General features: G+C 43.4%; 1 protein-coding gene across 4 annotated transcripts in view; it reads left to right on the top strand.

Annotated features, from left to right (window-relative positions):
* DDAH1 (dimethylarginine dimethylaminohydrolase 1) overlaps positions 1-16,134 on the top strand; it is a 128,564-nt gene that overhangs the window by 5,678 nt on the left and 106,752 nt on the right. For all 4 annotated transcript variants that reach the window (XM_082225368.1, XM_082225370.1, XM_082225367.1 and 1 more), the window contains exon 2: positions 2,011-2,108. The gene's annotated coding sequence lies outside the window, so the exon portion shown is untranslated. The remainder of the gene's footprint in view (positions 1-2,010; positions 2,109-16,134) is intronic.

Consider the following 16,134-nt stretch of genomic DNA (forward strand, 5'->3'; position numbering starts at 1 on the left):
ACCAGAGTTTGCCACCCTTGGGCCTCCAGCTGTTTTTGGACTACAACTCCCATCATCCCTAGCTAGCAGGACCAGTGGTCAGGGATGATGGGAACTGTAATCCAAAAACAGCTGGAGACACAAGTTTGGGAAACCCTGTGCTAGACTCCCATCAGCCCCAGTCAGCATACCAGTGATGGGAGTTGCAATCTACTACCCTTTGAAGGTCCACAGATTAACTGTACTCTTCTTGGGAACAGACTTTAAATAGATTTCAGAAGTTCAACACAGAACATCTTTGCGCCTATAGCATGAAGGTGACTTTGCCCCTCCACACAAACCCCTCTTCCCCAAATAATAATTCACAATTCTCGTCATGGAAGGAAATCCTAATGTTTGGCTTGCTAGCACCAGTTGCATGCCAGCTTTATGATGCTTTGGCTGGAGGCGGAAACCGGAATTCCAGCCGGTCTTCTTGGTCAGCCAGGGCTCATGAGGCAGTGTTGTGTGCTGTGGGTTTCTGCTGTGCTGCACTGACTTCCTGGAGTAGCTTGCAAAGACATGGCAACATCAGCAGCAGGAGCTGACCACAGCATAAACACAGCATTATGGCACGTGGACTTCAGAAACTATCAGATAAAGTTGCCCCTTCCTTGACATGCCAGGAATTGAAGCTTGAACTTCTAGTACAGGCTACAATGGGAGAGAGCAGAACTTGACCCTATTGTGCCCTACTGGGTCGTCTGAGTTTCCTGTGTTCATTTAGGGACAGTAACTCAACCAAGGAGCATCTATTGGGGCCAAGATTTCATTTTGCATGAATGCCCTGAAAATATCTATTGAGAATGGAGATGGATGGCAGACATGTCCAAAGGCTGGTGTCTAAATGTTCTCTTAGGAAAGCTTTTGCTCAATGGAAACACCTTTTGTGGTGTTCTTTAACGTTTCCAGATTCGAGTTTCTCCTTCCTGTGTCTTTCATTCTTCTCCTTTTCTCGACTTTGGGTTTCTTCCCTCAGCCCTACACTTTTCTGCATTTAATGTTTGTGCTTACCTTTGAATGGGCCTCTCCTGCTGCCTTTGCCAGACCACTGGTTCCTGCAGCCCTAAATCATCCCTTCAGTAGTAAATGTCTTGGTTCCGTGACTCACAAGGGAGGTGAAAAGCTGGGGAGGGGGCCAGCTAAACATGGAAATGCAGAGAGAAGACAGCGGAACTGAAGTATGACCTCAGTGTTTAATGTTCAAGTGGTTTCAGGTTTTTGCTTCCTTGGTTTGCACAAAGTTAACGCAGTATTCTTCAGGAACAAATAGACAAGTCTACATTCCTTGTGCTACATCTGTATAAACAAGGCCTGCTAAGAACAGGTTCTGGGTGCTTTTTCAGTCCCTGGGAATAAAGATGTTCTTTCATTCCTGTGCCTCTCCTTTCTTCTTCTGCTGTATCTTTGCAGATCTCATGGTTCATCTTACCTACAGAGCCTTCTGGAACTTCCTGTCTCATTTGCTTATTTTTCTTCAGGGAATTAAAGAGGGTGTGTGTGGAAATCTAACAGTTACCCTGGCGTTATTCAGAATTGGGGGGTCAGGACTGAAGGTGGATGTTGAAAAATGTTTTGTTTCAAATCGAAGAGGTGCAGGGGCTTGAGCAGGAAAAGCTATGTTGCTTTTCATAGAAGAAGCCCCATCCCCTAATGTGGTTGTGGTTACTTAGAGGTGAGGAAAAGGTCCTTGGTACATGCTCAACAATACTCACTTTTTATTGTAACCAGTGCGGATGGTGCTGGCATTTCAAACCACTTCAGAGGCTGAGCCAAGCCCTAATCAGCCCTGAACCATATATTGGATGTGAAGAAAATATGTACTAAATCGTGCATCTTTTTTGCAATAATGTGGAATCCAAATAAAAATAAACGCAGATTTCTAAGAGCCAGAACAGACAAAACATTTTCATGTGGTGGTGAAAACATTTATGTGTGGCAGTGAAAAAAAAAACCCTCATGAAATCTTTATGCTGTTTTTCATCTGAACAGGAGAAGGCTATTGTGACTGACCTGTGAACTTTTAATAACCCGTAAAATGACTGGACAACGAGGGACATTGGAGGGACAATTGCAAGCTAAACAAGAAGGTGAGACTACTCAGCTTTTTGAAAGGTTATTGACTTCCTTATCACAAGTTCTGGCATGGGAATTTCTGTCTGATGTGTGTTTCTGTGTTCTGAAACACTTCTGAAATCAGATAGAAGGAGCATAGCTGGGCAATGATGATGAGATCACTGAGCAATTACATTTGATACGAGCAATTTTTTGCTGCATAGCGTGACAATCTTAATTGAAACACCTACCCTGTTCTTATACACATTTACTCATTAATGAAAGTAGCATTCTGTTCCTAGCTGCTACTAAGAATATACACACCAAGTTTCAACTTTCTTGGGTGCCTAGAAGCGTCTTAGCTATTTGGGGAGAACAGTTTTATCCCTCATTTCCAGGAAGACCCTTGCAGTTGTCTCCCTTTTGGACTTTTTGAGTAATCTGCATGTTTTGGGCAAACCGAGTGCCAAATATTCAGCTTCTTTGTTGTCAAGAAGTTCCTTAACCATTTGGGGTGAACTTTTGAGCTCCCTGTTTTGACAGAATAGTGTTTTTAGCTTTGGATCACATATATTCCAAGTTTCAGAGCTCTAGGCCCTTGGCAACTTTTCTAACAATTTGGATATCCCCGTCAGTCGGACACAAGCGTGCAAGACTCAAATCACCAGAATCAGTTGAGATGAAATCAAGAGACCAAATAAATGCAAAGGAAACACAAAACGAGTTCTGCTATAACTTCTAAATTTTAGTTACAGCCTCAGTATGATCTAGTTTCAATTTAGCTCCAATGTGCAAGTAACATGCTACCTTGGGATGTGGCTTTGTGCATTACGCAGAGGGTTTGAAAGGAAGCGGGAGCACTCTTAGTCTTCTGCACTTCAGGTTGATGTGCGAAGAAGTAACTCAGGCTTCTTCCCTGCAAAAAGATGTGTGATCTGTCTGTGGCAGATGTTCAAGTTCCCCTTTCATTAAAGACATTGGGAACATGAAAAGCAAAAGGTTGATTCATGCTTTCATCTCCCCCATACTTGCCACAGGCAAAGCTTCTATATGCAGAAAGATATGCCAGGGCTGATGATGGCTGGTGTGTGCGGAGAGATAATCTAGTGCATTTGTGAGCAGCAGCCAAGGATGTAGAGGGAAATAATGGCTGAGTCCATGCATGGTGTTAATGACGTAATTGTTTCACATGGTTATTTGCAGAAGGAAGCAGCATATGGAATATGTGGCCCTTTCCCTTTATTATTATGCATTATTTTATCTAGGGTACTTTTAGCTCCCTCTTTGTTAAAATAAATCCCGCAGCGGAAACAATATCACAGCATATGTTGAGGACTATAATCATGAACACAATAAACAACGAACCAATTCTAAAACAAAGAGCAAACAGTAAATATCGATCAAATCACAGATCAGTTCAGTGAGCTTGCAAACAGGGGCCAGGAAACAAACTGGCTGTCTTCTTTGTGGCTTGGTAGCAGTCGGTAAAGACTGCAACATGTATAGTAGCAGAGGAGGCGCTGAAGATTGGGGGGCTGGCAGAGCACATGTAGTGTGTGATGTCACGCATGTGAGAGCAACTTCATGCACGTGACATCATGTGGCAGCTTCAGGAACAGCTGGGGCCTCCTTTCACATCAGGAGGAGGAGCTGGCCACGAAAGCCGTGCCATGCTTGGCTCCACACTTGGCCTCCTCTCCCCCCCCCCGATCATTCGGGGTATTGGAGGACCTGCACCCCCAAATATTTTTTGGGAGGGGAAAATAGCTGACCCCCCACGAGGTTGTGCCCCTGTATAGCCCCTGTATGTTCCTGTAATGCGCGTTTCTGTTACGCTTTTACCTCTGACAGAAGGTGTTCTTGTGATAGTTGCCTTCTCATGATCATTGAACCCTTTTGCACCAAACTATCTCCTACAATCTCACCAAATCCCTCTGTCGTGTATTATGCCAAAGTCAATCATGTTTGCTCGAGAATGACTCAGTGGCTTGGATCTGAGCTTGTTTTTGGTTTGTTAATGCAAGGCAATATCCCAGTTTCCACTCATTGCCTCCTCCCAGAGCCACTACCTGTGCCACATTGTTCCAGAGGGCCTCCCAACTCCTTAGAAATGGCTCTTTAGGAGGTGCAGCGAGAAGGAGAGGGTAGGAAAGTGCCAGTGTGCCATCAGATGCATTGCAAGATTACCAATTCCATGATGCAGTCTGATGTTGGAGAAAATATGCATGATTGCGAGTGATTCAAAACCATTAATACATGCAGCCATGAGCCTAAATAGTATCTTGGTCCTAAATTGCTTTGAACAAAGGTAAAATGCCAGGAGAGTGCACATTGAATTTTAATTTGACTTTCTGCAAAAAGTCACTGTTGGGGCTTGGATAATGGAAGTGGAAGCACACTTTTCTTCTCTACATTTTGCACATAACTTCCGCAAACCTGTTAACAGATTTTGCTTGCAGTCGGGATTCCAGATTCTTTCGTGAATATGTGAGCTAGTCGCCAGCTCCAGTACTCCTTTTCTTGTATTTTTCCTTAAAGGTTCTTGCAATGTGCTATATCTAAATGTTTTCATCATCTCCTGAAGTTCATATAATGCTTACATTAATATTTTTTTCCACTTCTATATGACCCAAAAGCGTGTTAGGCGTTTAGAGAACAAAGCGAGAAAGGTGCTGTCCTTTCTCCAAGGAGCTTAGAATCTAATTTTACACATGACGGAACAACAAGGCCATGGCAAACAATAGGAGAGATGGGGTGAAAAAGAACAAAAGATCCAGCACGCTAGGTAAGCTTCAGTCATCCATTCAAAGAGCAAAATATCACTATGTAACTTAGGTGACCGCCTGCTCGCAAAATAAAAGCCACATAGCCAGAGCAAAGAATTAATGAGCACCCCTTGGGTGGAAAGAGGTCTGCGTGAATTTTAGATTTAATATCGCAATCCGAAGAATGTGCAAGTTAGTCAAAGCTGAAAGTCTGAGAATAGTTCTAGCTTTAATAAAATTATCACTTGTGTCAACGTTATTTATATAGACGTCCCCCCTTTACCCTCCCTTCGTATTCATAGAATCCACTGGATAGATTATAAAAGCAATACATAACTAAACAGCAACTAAAAAATAGAACAATAGGAAAAAATGCCTTAAAAGCTATGATGTCAACTATAAATTCAGGAAAATAGGGTGGTTTTGGTTAGGTGCCCAGTGAAAGGCTCTAGGTGAACTTCTCTAGGAAAGGAGTTTAAAAACTAGGTACTCTTTCTGGTAACACCTGGCTAACCTGTGACATGGGAGAACTCCGAGAAGGGCCTCAACTGCCAGTATTAATTGGTGGTCAAGTCCTTGGTCCAGTGCCATTTTATTGGGAGCGGGTGGCACTGTGGTCTAAACCACTGAGCCTCTTGGGCTTGCCAATCAGAAGGTTGGCGGTTTGAATCCATGAGATGGGGTGAGCTCTAGTTGCTCTGTCCCAGCTCCTTCCAACCTAGCAGTTCGGAAGTACGCCAGTGCAAGTAGATACAATAGATACCACTGTGGCGGGAAGGTAAATGGCCAGCATCGTGAATTGTGCCTGAAAAGAAAGTGGGAACCAATAAAGCTCTTTCAAGATTGAGAAACACATTCATCCATATTTTGTGGGATACCTTAACTGCGTTAAAACTGGCAGAGAACTAGTCTCCTGCTTGCACATCAGTACAGCCTGGGATGATGATCAATGGAGGTCCATGTGGAACAGAGCGGTCCAACTTTTCATGCCAAGTGGGTTGCAAGGGTACTTCAACAGGGAACTTGTGGTCCACACACTGCCTTGTGGAGGCTGTGTGAGGAACAAGACCAAAAGTGAACACACACACACCAGCCCTCATGTTGCCTTCCCAAAGCTGGCTAAGTGTGGCGCTGGGCTTTAGGAAGGAAGCACGGGGCGCTGGCAGGGTCCTGGGAGCCCCTCCCCCGCTCCTTCCCAATGCTGGGAAAGTGCTTTTACATGTACGTCTCAAGGTAATTTACAGACATTGTCTATGGGACAATGTGGCTCTTGGCTCAAAAAAGGTTAGCTACCTCATATCTGGTCCCTCATTTCCAGGAACTGGAATGCAGAAGCATACATCTCACTGAACATGGAGGTCCACATATTTGTGGAGAAATTTCCAGAGGATTGTGCTGACCTCATATCCTATGAGTTCGTTTCTGTCTCAGGCCATATAAGTTCCAGTCAGGAAGGGGGGGAGGGAAACCACTGACGCAGATGTCACCTAAACCGACATAGCTTTCGTTGTCACAATGACTACAAATAGAATTTGGTCACTTAAGCAGTCGACTGAACAAACATATAGGATGATCAAACTGCTGCTGTCCTAATTCAGAAGAAAGCTCCTCTTACCTATGTGGTTTGGCTAATTTATCAACAGGAGACAAGTGAACAGACATGATGTCACTCTTATATTCGTGGAGGCATTCCAGGAAACCTTGGGGTCAACATACCTGACTTACTGATGAATGATTATTTTTTTTTAACACACACACCGACCACAAAGACCCCCATTTAAATTAGTATTTAAATTATGCTTTCCGGTTTTATTTCAGTGAGAGTATAAACCATGTGCAGATAAACTAAATATGTAGTCCTCCTTTTGTTGTCATGCTGGATGTAGTGATTGTAGAGTTGCTAATCCTTGCTTAAGCTCTTTGCATGACACCTTAGCGTAGGAATACAGTGGAAACTTGTGTTACGTACCGTCCTCCTTGCAAACGCTGCGGTTTACAAGCTCCGCTAACCCGGAAGTAGATGCTCCCGGTTGCGAACTTTGCCCCGGGATGCGAGCGGAAGTCATACGCCGGCAGCGCTGCAGCAGCGGGAGGTGCCAGTAGCGAAAGCGCGCCTTGGGTTATGAACGGTTTCAGCTTAAGAACGGACATCCAGAACAAATTAAGTTCGTAATCAGAGGTATTGTCCCCAGCAGCAGAGTTTAAGCACAGGGGAAAGAGGCAAAGGGAATTGTAGAATCATAAGAGTTGGAAGGGACCCTGAGGTTCATCTAATCCCTGGTTCCCAAACTTGGGTCTCCAACTGTTTTTGGACTACAACTCCTATCATCCCTATCTGGCAAGACCAGTGGTCAGGGATGATGGGAATTGTAGTTCCAAAAACAGCTGGAGACCCAAGTTTGGGAAACACTGGTCTACTCCAAACCCCTGCAATACAGGAATCTTTTGTCCAACATGAGGCTCAAACCCATGATCCTGAGATGAAGAGTCTCATTTTCTACTGACTAAGCTATTAAGTCCCATTATGCAAATGGAAGTCCACTCGCACAAAACGGAATTTCACTTATGACTGTGTCTGTTAATTTGTCATATTTCTTTTGATATGGGCAATGGGTTCACCAAACGTTTGGGAAGGAGGTGCACATATCCCCCTTTTTTTTTTTTTTGAGTAACCTTATTTCAAAAAGTCAGTGCAGCTTTTCCCATCACAGACTGAAGCAGGAATCACTTAGAAGCTTGTATTTTATACTTCAGTACCTTCCTTTCCGAGGGACGCAGGTGGCGCTGTGCGTTAAACCAGAGAGCCTAGGGCTTGCCGATCAGAAGGTCGGTGGTTAGAATCCCCGCAACAGGGTGAGCTCCCGTTGTTTAGTCCTTTCTCCTGCCAACCTAGCAGTTCGAAAGCACCTCAAAGTGCAAGTAGATAAATAGGTACCGCTCCGGCGGGAAGGTAAACAGCGTTTCCGTGCACTGTTCTGGTTCGCCAGAAGTGGCTTAGTCATGCTGGCTACATGAACCGGAAGCTGTAAGCTGGCTCCCTCGGCCAATAAAGTGAGATGAGTGCCGCAACCCCAGAGTCGGCCACGGCTGGATCTAATGGTCAGGGGTCCCTTTACCTTTACCTTTATCTTCCTTTCCAGGAAGCCTGGCAACTAACTAACTAACTAACTAACTAACTAACTAACTAACTAACTAACTAACTAAATCTCATACTTCATCCCCCTATTGGCTGTGGGCTCAGTTCCTCTGTACCCTCTGTACTTGCTTCTCAGCTTCCCCGCCTCCATCCATTTGTCTAATCGCCTTGCAAAGTTAAAATGAATGGCTGATACTACATCCTGTTGCAATGAGTTCCATTAATTTATGCTAACATTCACAGTCCTTTAAAAGATTGAAGCCCTGTCACTTTTGGAATGCAGATAACTGTGATCTGACTCTGAAATAATAATAATAAAAATGCAAACTTCTACGCGCATTACTGTACTATAAGCAGAAAACATTCTGCATTAAATCTTAACGGAGTTCGATGTACCAAAGTCCCACTTGCTCACAGTAAGATACATGCCCAATAGTCACATCTGGTGCCCAGTCCACACATTTTACTACGGGAGAGAGGCAAGAATTTTACTACAGGAGAGAGGCAAGATGTTGTGTGAGAAGCAGGTGACTGTGTCAGCTCCACATCTGCATTCACTTCCAGGTCATATATAATGTGCAAAATCTGTAGGTCACAAATGCACAGCAATCTCTTGACTTTTCTTCTTTCATGTACCGAGCCCACTGAAATACACTGGGCGTGTCAGGTGCTGGTGAGATGATACGAGTGTTTCTTCTGTGTCATTTGCTTTCTGATGTCACATTCACACATGCAAATCACCACTTGGTGCTGCGGGATGAGGGACCCCATCGCGCATCTCATCGTGGCTGGAAGTCTTTTCGCTCCAGGAAATTATCGCTATTCACTCTCTGTTCTTCTTCTTTGCAAAGTCGTCTATATCAGTTTCTGTTTGGCATCCTGTCCATCCTTAGCCACGCATGGCATTGCTCTTGGAGATAAGGCCTTCCTGCGGAAGAGTGGGCATTTATAATGTCACGGGACCTCCGCATTTAGGCAGCTTTGTGTTCCTGGGAGGAAAAGCCTTTGAGAAGGAGAAAACGTAAGCAGACACGATGTCATCTTTTCCTACCGATAGGGAAGACTTGCTGGCAGCCAAGAAATCATGCATGTGCTTTAAGAGTGATGGTTGACAACAGCGTTTCTATTTAGGAATGCACAAGGACCTGCCCACCCCAATATTACACGCTTGTGAATAAAGCAAATGGTGGCATGCAAAGCTAACCTCTTAGCACGACTGGTTTCCAAAACTTGATGTTATTTCATACCTGATGTTCCTGGTTCATCTAAACGGAGTGGCGTGATGGGTTCGGGCTGGTGGGAGGAGTGAAATTTCATAATTCTCTTATTTCTCCATGAGACTAGAAACAGATCTTAGGAAAGAGACGAGCAAGGTTTGGAATTGTGCTCTCCAAAAAACAACCTCGACTCCTGTCCCTTCCGACCCTACAATTCTGTGATTCTATAGCTGCATGTGCAATGCATAATTCTTACTTTGACATCCTGCTTTGTCAGTCAGAATTTTAAAGCATTGTAGATCACACATCCCCGGGAATAAAAGTACATTTCCATGTTATGCAGCTTGTGGGGTGTAACTACATCTTTCATTGTGGAAGATGAGTAGCTTTTATACTGGTGACGTAAAATCCATTCATTCACGGTGCTTGCTTAAGGAGCCTTTTTTGTTCTATCGTGGCAACGTCAACGGTGGTTTCCCTGTGAGGGATTCCTGGCCACATCTGGCTTCCTAGATTATACCATAAAGTGCTACGCAGTTTCCCTAGGATCACAGAAAAGAGACTGGATTTTACATATTTGGACATGTCTAGACACTTTCATGATAGCTCTGGGACGCATAAGCAGGAAGTGCAGTAAGACTGTGGTAGAAATGTTTGTCGGTACATATGCCACCGCCGATGGTAATGGAAAGAAAGCATGGCCATGTTCCATGGGCATTTTTTGTGTTGTTTCGGAAAGGTGTTGTTTTTTCTTATCAGTATTGACAATAGCACACGGTAGAGATGCAGAACCTGTGGCCTCTAGATGTTTTCTGGACTCTCAACTCCCATCAACTCCAAGAAGCAAGGCCAGTTATCAGGAACGGTAGACATTTCAATCCGATATCATTTGGGGGTTCACCAGTTCCCCATTCCTGGCATAAGGTAAAGACTGTGCCAGGAAACACCTTTAAATACTGCATTAACTTAGTTATTTAATATAGTTAGAGAAGCCGAGATTCCTAGTGTGAAGTGTTAACATCGTGCCAGAACATTAAATTATCCAGGATACTTACTGACAAGTATTTCCTCCAGCAAACAGTAAAAATCCAGCTCCTGCGTCTGTTAGGTATACAATAAAATTATGAATTGACGCAAAGCTATCCGCCCGTAGAGCAGTTGACTTTTATATGCCATTACACTTTTGACCTTTCTTTCGGTTTTGCTTCTTCACCTCCAGCACTGTCTTTTTGCCTAGCTGTCTTTTTAATTGTAGGGTGTTTGCTGTTCCAGCAATCTCCCTTGCTGGAATACAGCACTTTGTGGTGTATGGAGAACTGATGGCAGCATGAGAAGTGATATTGCCCTTTCATGCCAGGTAACGGGGAGATAAGTAAATACTGTCTATACCTGGTGGTAACTGACATAACTTAAATTAGGAAGGGTTTGCATTTTCAGAACGTGTTGGATATAGAATCCTGGGCTCTGCAATGGCAAGGGAACGATCCCAGATCGAAAAAAAAATGTCATCTTGTTCTACTGGCAAAACTTTTTCAACATATGCCTTGTAAACAGCAAATGTGTAGCGTACAGATTTCCTTGTCCACCTTTTATGCTGACTTTTCTCAGCTTAACAGCAAAGGCAGACAGTCTGTTTATAGCCTGTTCCATGTGCTAGCACAATGCTGTACTGTTTGGCTTGTGAGCCCTGGAGGGGAATGTTTTAAAAATATAAAATGGTTCCATTGACTTTCTTCTTCTTCTTCCTTAATTCGGGAAAACATTGCTGTTAATATTAGCTGGTGGAAAAACTTCCTTTTAAGAAAAATAGCAACTCAGTCCTATATATGAAGCTTGAACTGTTGACACAAGAGAAAAGGCTAGAATGTTGTTAGAGTAGGTGCAATAGTGTTCAGAAGAGCTGGATCGAGGATGCAGTAAGAGGAAATTCCTCTCTGTCTCCTTAACATATCCTGTGTAGGAGGCAGTCAGAATAGCAACCCTTAAACTTAATGGAGCACAGAGCTAATGTCCAAATATTATTCCTGCATACCTGCATAACCACCGGAATGATGGGGGTAAAGAAGCAAGCTAGGTAGAAGTGTGGCTAACTTTCAGCTGTCCCCAGAAAACCCTGTGGATTGTCTTCTGCTACCACAGAATAATCACTCCCCTATAGAGGAAATAAGCGCCTTTGTTCTTCCCATTGATTTCAAGGCACCTTGAATGTTTCCCGTTGCCCTGCAACCAGTGTTGAGCTGACTCATTCAAGAACAGTAACACTGTTTAAACTCTGCAGTGGCGAGGGAGGGGTCAATGTTGGTGCCATTTTGAAAAGTAATGCACAGGTATGGGGGGACATCATTGGACTGAATCACATGTCGTTGTGGTTCACATGAACACCACTTGAACTTTGTACGACTTGAACCAGCAGAATGGTAACAAATCTTTTTAGTCTTAATTCCATCAAGCCCTACTCCATAAGCGCTACTTAGAAAATTCAGCACTACCTACATACCTGCTTAGTAAGCACTAAGTTGAATGCTAGAGGATGTGGGTACTCCTCCATCTCTATCCCTCCAACTCTGCAGCTTACTGAGCCTTGCTCTTGACCTTCTCCTCCAATCCCCATCCCCGATTCCCAGGTCCATCACCAGTTGTGATTTGCAGGTCAGCCCTCTATGATTCATGGCTTTCAGATTCCAAGTTGATGCTTTTGCCTGATACACAACCTTCTATATACTGGACTCCACAACCTTCTATATACTTGGCTCCTACAGAGCCAAGTGGATATTCATTTTGTTGTCTGACTCACCTTTTCCTTATCTCCACATGACAGCGAGCCTATGATCCTTTGTTTTCTTCACACTGAATACGCGTAGCAAAAGTCCATACATCCAAGAGATTTGGATAGGGGAGTTCCGTTATATCTATTTCTGCGGAAAAGGGCCAACTTCTTACAGAATGCAATTCTTAGGTGGCCATATTGAACTGTGTCACGTGGAAAGAGCCACCGAGAACAGTGTGTTTGCTACTGGGGTGGCTTTGGATGAGGGGAGACACCGATTATTATTTAATTTACTATTAATATACTATTTATTAGATCTCTTACTAGCCATAAAGCAAAAGTAGTAGGGGCAATCTTTGGATTATATAAATACTTTACTAGTTTGCATTGAGGGTTGAAATGTTACAAATACATCCCTCATGAAATAGGATAGAAAATAATTAATATTGGTGGCGAGGTTGTAGGCTGGAGTGCAGTTGAGGGTAGAGATGGGGACCAGGCCTCTTGAAGCTGAAAAAAAAAAGTGTGTCTGTAATCTTTCGGGCTTAGCAGTTTCCTCTTCCCTGAATTTCTCATTCTTTTTGAAGGCTCTGCATCTCGATAGTCAGGGACAGCTGGCATGATGACAGGAGATGTAAAAAATGAATGCTTTGTCAGCCTCCGTCTGGATGCTACCATTATTTTAATGCTAATGTGGTTTCTCCTCAGTCTTTTTCCCATCTGAATGTAGGGAACTAAAGCCTCCTGATATTTATGGGATTTTACTAGATTAGCTTTTTTAAAAAAACAACCCCCCAAAAAAACTTTAAAGTAAAAGAGGCAGTTCATTCAGTAGTGGGGGTTTGATGAAAGTGCCACCTCAGATAAAATATTACAGGAGTCAAGTAAGTATAAATAAGACTCTTGCCTATGAAATGGCTTCTTATGTGAATTTGGGATTAAGGCCAAGAGTATGTCTAGGTTTTAGGGAAATTTATTAGCCGAGGTCAACTGTATTTCTAGGACTCGGAAGATGGGATGGCAAAGAATTTGCCAGTTGGAGTCAGCTACATCCTCAAGTACCATGCCTTCCTTTTACTGAGAGTTTTTTCTTTCCTCCTCTCTTTTTTATTTAACATTTTGAACTCTTAGGATGATACTGTTTGCAATTTTGACTATTATGCATCCTGAATCACAGCAGATTAGTAATAGTACCCCATACTGAACACATGAGTGCAGCACATTGTTCTTCTGAGAAACTGCCAAATTTTAATGACCCCCCCCCTTTGGAGACACGTAGCTCTGCTATAGGATATTTCTCTCTCTCTCCCCCACCCCTTTCTCCTACTTTGGTAATTCCATCTGAAAGGATACACTGTTGGCCATCTTAGCTGACACACCACTTATCGGTTGCTTGCCCTTTCCCCCCTCGAATAACTTCTTACTGGTTTTTGTAAACAAGATCATAGGAATAGCAAACAATACAAATAAATAGACCCTCCATCTGGCCGTATCAGATTGTCATGAAGTGTTGTGGAAGTAGATGGGTGTCCATGGGCTGGAGTTAGGATTCCTGCTTTCGCTTTCCAGGTATTAAGCATGGTTTGTATGAATTCGTTTTCAAATTCTTAGGCCAGTTTTAAATTTTTTGCTTTAAGAAGGGATATGCGGAGGTTGGAATTTCCTCTCTCAGTTCTCTTTAAATTGGACCCATTGTTTTGTAGTATCATCTAAAACAGGCATGTATAACAGGTGGATCACGATCCACTGGTAGATCCCCTTGTGATCCTGATAGATCGCGGGATCCTTATTGATCCCTCCCCAAAGAAAGCTGAACAACTGTGGGCCCACTACCGTAAAAAAATCTCAAGAATTCTGGGCAATCCTCCCCCCCCCGCAAAAAAAGGTAAACGACTCTGAGTCTTCCCCGAAAAGCTCAATAACTCTGGACAATCCCCACACATGCTCCTCCTCCCTCCAATGACAATGGGTAGATCACTGTCAGTTTTTTTATACTGGGAGTAGATCTCAGTCTCTTGGGAGTTGGACGTGCCTGATCTAAAATAAAAGGGATGGTACATCTTACTTAGGGATGCAGGTGGCGCTGTGGGCTAAACCACAGAACCTAGGACTTGCCAATCAGAAGGTCGGTGGTTCGAATTCCCGCAACAGGGTGAGCTCCCGTTGCTCGGTCCCTGCTCCTGCCAACCTAGCAGTTCGAAAGCACGTCAAAGTGCAAGTAGATAAATAGGTACTGCTCCAGCGGGAAGGTAAACGGCGTTTCCATGCGCTGCTTTGGTTCGCCAGAAGCGGCTTTGTCATGCTGGCCACATGACCAGGAAGCAGTACGCCGGCTCCCTTGGCCAATAAAGCGAGATAAGCGCCGCAACGCTCGAGTCGGTCACGACTGGACCTAATGGTCAGGGGTTCCTTTACGTTTACCTTTTTACATCTTACTTTGTTAGCAATAAAATATAGCTTCAGTTTTGGGATGACCCAGCTTCCTTACACTGTGAGGAGGTACAGAAGTTTGGCATTTATTCTGGGTCTTTTACTGGGGGAAAAACCTACTTTTCTGCCACTTTCATATCTGTTTGAGTGGAATCCAAGTTGGGAGTGATTGGAATAGAAACAGCAATTTTGATAAGACCCTCACTTTTACCATTGCTGATCTGCCTGGGAGGGTTTGCTCCATTTCCCCCCTTCAATTTTCTTAGAATTGTTTGCCATACAGGGGGATTGTGAATAGAGTGTGTTAAGGTTTCTTGTGATAATTCTTCTTAAGTATCTTAAGCTTCGTGTGACGGAGTCTAACGCCTGTGAGTTCTGTGAATACTTCTTGGATCTTAGGTGGTACATTGAAGCATAAAGCTCCAGATTTTGAGAAGCTAACTTGAAAACCTGGTAATGTTGCAAAGTTGCTGAGCAATCGAAGTATTGCTGCTTCCGTGTTTGGCTGTTCAGGTGTCATAATCATTAAATCATCAGCAGATAGCCTGGTCGTGTAGTTTTGTTTTCCAATTTGGGCTCCCTTGATGTTCTAAAGCTAGGATGAACAAAAAGGGAGAGTGTGGAGTGAGTCTTCAAATCTCCACCAGGGTTGGACTGGTATTGTTTATCCTTACTGTGATGGAAACTTCAGAGTATATTTGTTTCAAAATATTTGATTGCCCTTTTTTTTTACTGTGAGTCAAATTACAGTTTTGTGACCTGTTTAAAGTAGAACTGCAAAACAGGGCATTTCTCATCCAAACTTTTTTTTCTCCTTCCATTATCTTCCACTTAATCCTTTAAGAGTGTGTCCTCCTACAACTCCTCTCAGAATCCAGCAATTCACAAATACCAGCGTCAGGGGTGACAAAAGCCCAACTGAAAATGCCATCCACCAACAGATTATATATAAAAGAGGCTTAAAAGATGCTTTTCTTTCCTTGGCTCCTCAATGTTTTGTACCCTACTGGCGCCACTGCAATCTTTCCCTAGAGTTCGGCCTCCCTCTACGGATTCCCATGTTTTGTCTTCCTCTCTGTGGTCCTCCTGCCTGCTGTCCATTCATGTTTCTGATTTATTTCGCTCACAGTCTCCATATAGGTTGGTGATGTTTTGCTCCAGTCGATTATATTACAGGCTAAGATTCAGAGAGGGTGGAACTACGCATGAATGGATGCCCGCTGTGGGGGCAATAAGTAAACGACAAGGCACTTGCCGTCTTCTCAAAAACACAAGCGAAAAGGGCCCACCCTCCAGCCATGGGTATCATTTAGGGAGGACAAGGGGCATCTATGTCTCTCATTCTGCACTCTGATTGACTACTGTAATAAACAGTATGCAAATAAAAAGCAATAAACTATGCGCTAAGTACGCATGCCAAAGGCACACATTCCATTGCTTCATAAAACGGAGACCTTTTGGCCTGTGTTGATAACATTGCTATAGTATGAGGTACAGCAAAGTGCTTCTTGGGTCATTCCACACCAAATCACCTGGTGCCATGTGCTCTCACAACTCAGATTTTCTTCAAAAAAAAAATTATTATGTGTAGATACCTATGAGATAAGCTCAAAATAATATTTTAAGATTTTTTTGGTCCAAAATTGGGCGCAGGGGAATATTTTGAAAATCTGAGTCGTGAGAGCACGGTCGACTATTAAAATCAGGTGATTTGGCATGGAAAGACCCCCTTTTAAATAATGCTGG

This window comes from Podarcis vaucheri, assembly GCF_965113315.1.
Source record: "Podarcis vaucheri genome assembly, chromosome: 6".
NCBI classification, from domain to species: domain Eukaryota; kingdom Metazoa; phylum Chordata; class Lepidosauria; order Squamata; family Lacertidae; genus Podarcis; species Podarcis vaucheri.